At 37.9% G+C, this 7242-nt stretch overlaps 1 non-coding gene and 1 pseudogene across 1 annotated transcript; both read left to right on the top strand.

Moving 5' to 3' along the window:
- The first annotated feature begins 457 nt into the window (after positions 1 to 457).
- On the top strand, positions 458 to 646 carry LOC127675975 (U2 spliceosomal RNA). The gene has a single exon (XR_007975632.1). It is a non-coding gene; the product is annotated as a U2 spliceosomal RNA (small nuclear RNA).
- A 2985-nt stretch (positions 647 to 3631) lies between these two features.
- LOC127675061 (40S ribosomal protein S27-like) lies at positions 3632 to 3881 on the top strand (annotated as a pseudogene).
- The last annotated feature ends 3361 nt before the right edge of the window (positions 3882 to 7242 follow it).

Genomic DNA, 7242 nt, shown 5'->3' with positions numbered 1-7242 from the left:
TGACAAAAATAGCTTCATAGTGTGGAGGAATGATTAGACTATACTCTAGTTTTTTTAGAAATTGGAACGTCAACACTCATACTTTCATCGCTGAATTTCTTGTTACTTTGATTCTTCATTTGTTCTATTTCTTTGCTATCATTCTCTTTATCCTTTCCCAGTCCTAAGTTAAAACCAGTCTCCCTAGAGCATGGGAGTCTCCTGGGCAGCAAAGTTGTTAAAGGTTGAAATTGAATTCATAGTTGTACAGGATGGATAAATTACATTGGTGTTCTGTGCATTCATACTAGTCCTTATGGGGTCCTGGCCTCTTCCCTTTCTTCTTGATTTTTCCTGGAGTATGCATGTGATAGACACAGGGAACCAAGTCTAATTATTGTTAGTAGTTTGATAATCTTTGTGTCAAACTCTGTGTGAATTAATATTAAATTATTAGCTACTAAGTATTAAATGCCGAATCGTTTCTCGGCCTTTTGGCTAAGATCAAGTGTAGTATTAAATGCCGAGCAACAGTCAGATACTAGATCAGACATTTGTATATAAATAACATTATGAATGTGAAACTTACTTTTGACTGTTGATTACATTGGATTAAGATATAAGTTCCTGTGTGTTTGTGAGAGTGTACATGCTGAGTGATGGCCTGTATTGGACAGAGGCAGCACAATTCCACAGCCTGGGTTCCTGGACTGAATAAGAAAACAGCTCTGCATTGTCATTTTCCTTTTCATGTGTTCTTATCTGCTGAGGATGTCTTATCTGTCTTCTACAGCTATGCCTACCCTGCCCTGATGGAGTATATCTATCACTTGCACCATGAGCCAGAGTAAACCATTGTTCTTGTCAGTTACTTCTTGTAAGCTATTTGGTTACAAATACTAAAAAGTAACCATTAGAGAAATATTCTACCTCTGTGTACCAAGAATAATATAGTGGTGAGATCATTATGTAACTTTCTTGACAATTGGACCATAAGCATTTTTTATGTGGTCTCAGCATCAGGAAATTTGTTTTTAAGTAGTTGGAAAACCCCAGAGTTTTCTTCAGTTCTTCTTATGTGCTCTTGTTACTTGCTGTCTGAAGCTATCACCATACTGTGGACCAGGTCTGGGTAGATAAAGGTCTTTATCTATAAAATTTAAAGATAGTCTCCTTTCCAAGTGTTGGTGAAAATATTTCTTGTTGTCAAAGATGTGTAAGCAGATGCCTCCATTTTCTTTTTGAGTAAGTAGACTGGGGAGTGGATTGGAGTGACACAACTTAAAAACCCTAACATCATGGCAGAATTGAAACAATTTGTGTTTGATACACTTGGTGTGGTGGGAATTTAATGGCTGATGCAAGTGTTTGTGAGAAAGTGAGGTTCAATAAGAGGCAATTAAGTCACAAGTTTTTATAAATAAATAGATTAAATGTCGAGAAAGTGGAACCATAAAAGCTGAACCCTTCTATAAGATAGAGACCACAATATTTATTTATTTTTGTGTGAACTTGTCATTTTCTTTTCTTTTTTAAAAGTATTTTTAGCATGAGCATCCTTGTCATTTTCTATGGTAAAATGCTAAAAGACATACTAACCAGATTGTGATGAATAAACCTTGAAAAATAATTTGATTAAGAAGAACATGAGTTTTTACAAAGCAGGTTCAACCCTTTCTTACTCTTCTGATTTTGCACTCTCTGACCTTACACTTTCTGTCATGGGATGATACATCAAAACTGGCACCACCTGCGAGCCTGTCCTGTGATAACAGACTGCCCAAGTCCCAGAATAAGGGAAACTACTTTTTTTTTTTTTTTTTGCTTATTTTCTTTCCTCTTTATAACCTGACTAAACCAGAAAACGGGGACTAAAGTAATGCACCTTCATTTTAAATACACCAAAAATCCAATTTGGTTTTAGAATTGGTCATCTGAACTGAATGTTAGGAAAACTTTAGACTGTCAAGAAAAGAACATTAAGGGAAATTTCATTGAAAAACAATACTATAGAAATTCCTGGAATATTCTAGAGCTTACTAAATGGTAATTACCAAAATGTTGTTGAAAAATGAATAATGATGAGGTCTCAGGAGGAAATGTGGTGAGATACTAGAAAATAGAGGGAAAGGCCATAAATGAGTTACAAAGAACTTGTTGAAGCTGTGCCCGTGCCTAATGATTTGACCAAATGTAGAGTGTAAGAATGATCAACAAAAGGATATGTGATAAACAAAATTTCTAAGCCAAAAGCAGAAGATGCTTGGTTATTTTTAAACATGTGTTACAGAGTTTAAGTGAAAAGAAATTATATCTGCATGGAGTTTAGAATTCTGAGGAGGACATCATGAAAAGAGTTAGGAATTTAATAAGTTGATTATATAAGTACCAAAAAATAGATACTTATGAGAATATGTTTTATTCTAGAGGTCATTTATTGAAAATGATAAAGACACTTTTGAAATTGTGACGAAGTAATGTGTGAAAAGGTCATCAGAGCTCCACACCTGATGTAGATGGACCTGTTATAAAAAGGAATTAGATTCCCTCTCACTCATCCACCTTTATGGTCTTGCCACATATGAATTCTTTGATATCAAATTTTGTAGGCTCTAGAACTGAGGAATATACATAATAAATTATACAATCTACAACAGCTTCTATTAAAAATATAAGAAAGATACATGATTATAAAACAGAATAATAACAAATGTAAGATCAAGAGGAAGCCAGGCAGTGGTGGCGCACGCCCATAATCCCAGCACTCTGGGAAGCAGAGGCAGGCAGATTTCTGAGTTCGAGGCCAGCCTGGTCTATAGAGTGAGTTCCAGGACAGCCAGGGCTACACAGTGAAACCCTGTTTCGAAAAAACAAAACCAAATCCCCCCCCCCAATAAAAGATCAAGAGGAATCATTTTTATTTCAGAATACTTAGATGATCCACCTTAACAGCAGAGATTGGACATGTTAGAAGATATGGAGGCAATTTTCAAACTTAACAAAGCTTCCTTAGCTGCAAGTTTAGACAAGACTAGAACAATAAAAACACCAATTGACATATCATTATGGAGAAAGAAATCTCATAAGACCCCCACACCTAGATGAAGGGCTACATTCTATTAATAACTGACAAGAAAAGTGAAATCAGTCTTCTGATTGAATGAGTCACCTATTTGGTCATCCAAAACCAAGTGGACAGTTCTAAAATCATATACATACAAGCAATTTTTAATAGTCTAAGCAGTAGTTATACTCCATGACTCCATTTTTATGTGATGTGGTTTCAGACTAAGCATGTTATATTTAGAAATATATATGTATAGACATATACATACATGCATGTGACAACAATTAAAAAAAATAAAGAAGCCATGAACTTGAAAGAGAATGGAGGGTTTGTAGGGTGTAAATGAAAGGGTGAAATGATATAATTATATTCTATTATGATCTCAAAAGTAAAGTAAAAAATAGTGATCACTGTACTTACCATAAAGGAGGGATGATCAAAAATCACTAGTCTTACTCAATTATAAAAATATAAAATATAATATATTGTGTACATATTGTCCTCTACATAGATTTCTTGTAGTGTAAACTGATTATTAGGAATTTGGCATAGCCTTTCCAGCAGTGATGATCTCCCTATGAGAACATGCCTCTCACAAAGGATCTCATTCATCCCTCCCCAGAAGAGGAGAAGAGAAAAGACAAGAAAAATCACCTGGTGCAGAGTTCCAATTCCTACTTTATGGATGTGAAATGCCCAGGATGCTATAAAATTCCCATGGTCTTTAGCCATGCACAAATGATAGTCTTGTGTGCTGGCTGTTGTCTTCTGTCAGCCTACAGGTGGAAAAGCAAGGCTGACAGAAGGATGATCCTTCAGGGGGAAGCAGCACTGAAACTCCCTGATTGAAGATGAGTGGTAACCTTCCCAATGAACATATTTTGGATTAAAAAAAGGAATCTGTCATAGTTTCTTTTGTTGGATATTTTATTTATTTACATTTCAGATGTTATCCCCTTTCTTGATTTCCCCTCCAGAAATCCCCTATCCCCTTTCCTTCCCCCTGCTTCTATGAGGGTGCTCCCCTACCCATCCACCCACTCCCAACTCCCAGCCATGCCTGGAGCATCTAGCTTTCAGAGGACCCAGGGCCTCTCCTCCCACTGATGCCCAACAAGGCCAACCTTTGCTACATATGCAGCTGGAACCATGGGTCCCTCCATGTGTACTCTTTGGTTGGCGATTTAGTCCCTGGGAGCTCTGGGGGATACTGGTTGGTTAATATTGTTACTGCAGAGTTGCAAGCTTTTTTAGCTCCTTCAGCCCTTTCTCTAATTCCTTCATTGGGGTCCCTGTGCTCAGTCCAATATTAGGCAGTGCACATCTGCATCTGTGTTGGTCAGGCTCATGTAAAGCCTCTCAGGAGACAGCTATATCAGGTTCTTGTCAGCAAGCATTTCTTGGCATCCACAATAGTGTCTGGATTTGGTAATTGTATATGGGATAGACCCCCAGGTGAGGCAGTATCTGGATGGCCTTTCTTTCAGTTTCTACTCCATACTTTGTCTCTGTATTTTCTCCCATGAGTATTTTGTTCCCTCATCTAAGGACTAAAGCATGTACACTTTGGTCTTCCTTCTTCTTGAGATTCATGTGGTCTGTGAATTGTATTTTGGTTATGCTGAGCTTTTGGGCTAATATCCACTTATCAGTGAGTACATACCATGTGTGATCTTTTGTGACTGGGTCACCTCACTCAGGACAATATTTTCAAGTTCCATCTATTTGCCTAAGAAATTCATGAAGTCATTGATTTTAATAGCTGAGTAGTAGTCCACTGTATAAATGTACCACATTTTCAGTATCTAGTCCTTTGTTGAAGGACATCTGGGTTTTTTCTAGCTTCTTGCTATTATAAATATGGCTGCTATGAATATAATGGAGCATGTGTCCTCATTATATGTTGGAGCATCTTTTGGGCATATGCCCAGGAGTTAGGTATAACTGGGTCCTAACTCCTAAACCTGATAACCAACTTCAGAACAGTGGCTGGATATAAAATTAGCTCAAACAAATCAGTAGCCTTCCTCTACTCAAAGGATTAACAGGCTGATAAGGAAATTAGGGAAACTACACCCTTCACAATAGTCACAAATAATCTAAAATATCTTGGTGTGATTCTAACCAAATAAATGGAAGATCTATATGACAAGAACTTCAAGTTTCTGAAGAAAGAAATCGAAGATCGCAGAAGAAAGACAGATCTTCCATGCTCTTGGATTGGCAGGATAAATATAGTAAAAATGGCCATCTTGCCAAAAGCAATGTGCAGATTCAATGCAATCACCATCAAAATTCTAAATCATGTATTTAGAGTTAGAAAGAGCAATTTGTAAATTCATCAGGAATAATGAAAAATCCGGGATAGCAAAAAAATAATCTTCTCAACAATAAAAGAACTTCTATAGAATCACCATCCCTGACCTCAAGCTGTATTACAGAGCAATAGTGATAAAAATGGCATGGTAATGGTAACAGGCAGGTAGATGAATAGAATAGAATTGAAGACCTAGAAATGAACCCACATACCCATGGTCACTTTTTCTTTGACAAAGGGGCTAAAACCATCCAGGGGCAATAAGACAGCATTTTCAACAAATGGTGCCAGTTCAACTGCAGGTTAGTATGTAGAAGAATGCAAATTGATTGATTCTTATCTCCCTATACAAAGGTCAAGTACAAGTGGATCAAGGACCTCCACATAAATCCAAATACACTGAATCTAATAGAAGAGCAAGTGAGGAATAACCTTGAGCACATGAGCATAGGGGAAGCAGAACAGAACACCAATATAACAGAACAGAACAGAGCAGAACAGAACAGAACAGAACACTGATAGCTTATTCTCTATGATCAAGAATTGACAAATGACACCTCATAAAATTGCAAAGCTTCTGTAAGGCAAAGGACCCAGTCAGTAAGACAAAACAGCCACCAACAGACTGGGAAATGATCTTTACCAATCCTATATCTGATAGAGGACTAATAAATAATCTATACAAAGAACTCAAGAAGTTAGACTCCTGAGAACCAAATAACCATATTAAAAATGAGCTACAGTGCTAAATAAAGAATTCTCAACTGAGGAATATTGAATGGCTGAGAGGGACCTAAAGATATGTTCAAAATCGGTAGTCATCAGGGAAATGCAAAACAAAACAACCTGGAGATTGCACCTTACACAGGTCAGAATGGCTAAAGTCAAAAACTCAGGGGACAGCAGATGCTGGTGAGGATATGGAGAAAGAGAAACACTCTTTCATTGCTGGTGGGATTGTGAGCTGGTAAACCACTCTGGAAATCAGTTTAGTGGTTCCTCAGAAAATTGAACATAGTACTACTTGAGGACCCAGCTATACCACTACTGAGCATATACACAAAAGATGATACAGAGAGAAAGCATGGAGCAGAAACTGAAGGAAAGACCATCCAGAGACTGTTCCACCTGGGGATCCATCCAATATACAGTCACCAAACCCAGACACTTTTGTGGATGCCAAGAAGAGCCTGCTAATAAGAGCCTAATATACCTGTCTTCTGAGAGGCACTGCCAGTACCTGAGAAATACAGAGGTAGATGCTCTCAGCCAACCATTGGGCTAAGCACAAGGTCCTCAATAGAGGAGCTAGAGAAAGGACTGAAGGAGCTGAAGGAGCTTGCAGCCCCATAAGAAGAACAATATGAACCAACCAGTACCCCCCAGAGCTCCCAGGGACTAAACCACCAACTTAAGGGTACACATGGCTCCATCTGCATATGGGTAGCCTAGGATTGCCTTGTTGTACATCAATGAGAGGAGTGGCCCTTGGTCCTGTGAAGGCTCATTGCCATTGCCCCAGTGTAGGGGAATGCCAGGACAGGGAATCAGGAGTAGGTTGGTTAGTGAGCAGGGAGAGGGATGATTGTATAAGATGTTTTCAGAGGGGAATCAAGGAAAGTGATAACATTTGAAATGTAAATAGAGAAAATATCTTAAAAAAATAAAAGAACTCAGGAAGTTAGACTCTAGAGAAAGATAACCTTATTAAAAGAGGGGTACAGAGAATTCTCACCTGAGGAATATTGAATGGCTGAGAAGCACCTAATGAAATATTCATCATTATTAGTCATCAGGGAAATGCAAATACAAACTACCATGAAAGTCCACATTAGTAAGAATGGGTAAGATCCAAACCTCACGTGCATAACAGCAGGTG

Source organism: Apodemus sylvaticus, chromosome X (genome assembly GCF_947179515.1).
Source record: "Apodemus sylvaticus chromosome X, mApoSyl1.1, whole genome shotgun sequence".
Taxonomy (NCBI): domain Eukaryota; kingdom Metazoa; phylum Chordata; class Mammalia; order Rodentia; family Muridae; genus Apodemus; species Apodemus sylvaticus.
The sequence above is the reverse complement of the archived record's forward strand: the minus strand, read 5'-3'. Positions and strand labels throughout refer to the sequence as shown.